The sequence below is a fragment of the Octopus bimaculoides genome, chromosome 9 (genome assembly GCF_001194135.2).
Source record: "Octopus bimaculoides isolate UCB-OBI-ISO-001 chromosome 9, ASM119413v2, whole genome shotgun sequence".
NCBI classification, from domain to species: domain Eukaryota; kingdom Metazoa; phylum Mollusca; class Cephalopoda; order Octopoda; family Octopodidae; genus Octopus; species Octopus bimaculoides.
This window is the reverse complement of record NC_068989.1, coordinates 10,709,013-10,712,126: the sequence shown is the minus strand read 5'-3', so window position 1 is coordinate 10,712,126 and position 3,114 is coordinate 10,709,013.

The following is a 3,114-nucleotide window of genomic DNA, read 5'->3' as shown; positions in this document are numbered from 1 at the left end:
ACTCGAATGTGGAATCTAAAAACAGAAACAATTCCTATCATAGTAGGTGTCTTAGGTATAATAAAAAAATATTCAGACAAATACATAACAAAAACACCAGGACTTACAAATATATATAACATACAGAAAATTGCACTACTGGGTACTGCACACATTCTACGCAAAACACTTTCAATACAGTAAACATAAGAGCACCACAGCAAACCACAGCACATACCCAAGGCGCACAGAGCTGCGCTCGGTAGTGAAGTGAAAGCACGTTATAAAAATAAAACTACTGAACAATAATAATAATAATCCTTTCTTCATTGGTCATAAGGGCTCATAAATTCCAGCATTGTGAAATACTTTCGTTAAACAACGGAAATATCTATTTTGATACTTCCCTGTCGTAATTCTCATATCTGTTGTTTTCTTGCTTAGATATTGTGCACAGATTTCAAATGGAGGAGAAGGAGCATGCATCCTCTATCAGATATATTTACACATTGCATTATTATTGATTAGGATTAAGAAGGCAGCGAGTTGGTTGAATCGTTATCGCGCCGGACAAAATGCTTAGCAGCATTCCTTCCAGCTTTGCATTCTGATTTCAAATGCTACCGAGGTAAACCTTACCTTTCATCCTTTCAGGGTCGATAGAATAAGTACCAGTTGAGCTCTGAGGTTTTACGTAATCGAATAAATCCCTCCTCGCAAAATTTCAGGCCTTGTACCTATAATCGAAAGGATTGATTAGAATTAACATGCTCAACAAACAATATCGAACAGCAGCGAAGATCAAGAACAAAATGAACAATGTTGAACTACGTGCAATATTAACGAACTGCTAATAAGAAACACTCATAAAAAGAAGTACTCAAAATGCAAAGCCTGAAACTTACTCAGTCTATTGATAATGCAAAATGGCCGATTACGTTGCCCTATTTGTTACAAGTTCATCATTATGACTACACTGTGAATCAGAGGTTATTTCAATAATGGTAAACTGTGAGTCATTCTAGATAATTGTAGAAAAAGAACGAGTTACATTGTAAATATGATCTCTGAATTTTAATGTTTCTTTTGGTATGAATAACACCTTTGGGTTGTAGAAATTAGAGGTTAATTTCGTGTAACTGGAGCTTTAGAACTTATGATGCGTTTTAGATGAGTGAAAATACAAACTATTTTTCATATAAGTCTTGCACGATACGAAACTCCGTTTTACAAACACGATCATATATATATATATATATATATATATATATATATATATATAATTATGGATAAAGGACTGTTAGAATTATCTGAAGCCAAGAATAACTTTAAACTTATTTTAGAGATCAGCGTGGTCTAAGTCTTTAAGAAAATGAAGGCAGTGGAGGTGACCGACACATCTAAATACCGGAATGGAAGCATTAAGGAATCTATTTCATCAGAATCGATAAAATAAATATCATCAATGTTATGCAAAAATTTAGGGCTGCGAGCTGACAGAATCGTTAGCGCGCGAGGCAAAATGCTTAGCTGTATTTCCTCAGTCCTTACGTTCTGAGATCAAACCTCTTAATTCCTACCTCGAAATTACTGGCTTTGTACCAAAATTAGAGACCAATATTAAGCAGAAATTATAATCAACTATACTATTTCTTTCTCTTTCTCAAAAGATGAAACCATGAGTCGAGTAAAAATAAATCAATATTAGATATAGTGAGGGGTGATAGATATGGATGAAAGAGAAGAGCATTGGATTACAGAAATTACTTTCGGCGCTATAGGTTCCACGTTCAAATCGCTCATACGTCGAGCATTGCTTCATCTTTCCAGATGTTAATGAAATACTAGCTGTAATACACTCAATTCGAATCAGTCGAATATGCCCACCCCACCTTACCAAACGATAGTGAGCGTAGAGATAAAATCAATATTAGATCTAATCAATAAGTACTATATTTTCTATGTTGAAGAAAATACTAATAAGCCTATTATCATATAGTCTTGCAAGGCGAAAAATTAAAACCAGTTTGACGAATGTTACTGATGAACTCAATATCTGTCTAACTATCACTACTTCCATTAAAAATTTTAATTCGTGTCAAGTGAAATTTGTGTCCTATGGAAAAAAAATCGGAAATATTTTTACCCATCTATAATAATCTATCTAGTTTGTTATAGTTTTCGGACCTTTTTGTAGTTTGAATTGTGAAGTAAGTTTGGATATATTCTATATGAAAGATTATTTTTAATTAATTGTCTAACCCTCGAAAAACCAAATAGAGAACTGATAAAATATAACAGGAAGTATAACAAATGTTTGAATGATTTTAAAAACATTGTGAAACCTTTTTAACCACACAGTTCTATTAGGGTAAAAGAGGACTATATAAGAATTTTGTTTCTGTCAAAACTTATCAATCCAGTAACGAAAAATTTGTTTTGAAATGGATTTTTTTCAAAGTAAATATCATTCATCATTGATAAGCAGATATAATATACGTTTCATGTTTCATCTCTCATGTTTTTCTAGTTATGACACATCAGATCACTCGACCTATACATGCATGCCAACACGCACACGCACACATACACACACGCGCGCACTAACACACACATGTATATAATATAGAAAAGAACCAGACATGTTTTAATATGTTTATTACTGTTTTCTTTGTTGTCTTCAATCCCCTTACATACCATTCATATCTGTTTTTTTTTCATTGGTTCGTAGAAATCAACAAGGATATTAGTTGGTTTGCTGTTCAGTTCGATTTGTCACAGTTCGGAGAACGTTAAAATATGTGTATAGAGGACAGAAACTATGAATAAAGTATAAGAAAGAAAAACTTTGAGGTCATTGTTGTTGCTTTTATCTGAGGTGCGCCACCAATACTTAAAATGCGCTTTTTTTATACCACTTTTATTTAAATCGTTGCTTAAGTGTATGAGTATGTCTATGTCAGAGAGACAGAGAGAGAGGGGGGAGAGGAGGTAGTGTGTGTATGTGGGAGAGAGGGAGAGAGAGAGTGTGTGTTTTATTTATTGCACAACTTTATATATGCAAGCATAAAGTATGCATGAATAGATAAGTATATATGTGTGTGTGTGTGTGTGTGTGTGTGTGTGTGTGTGTGT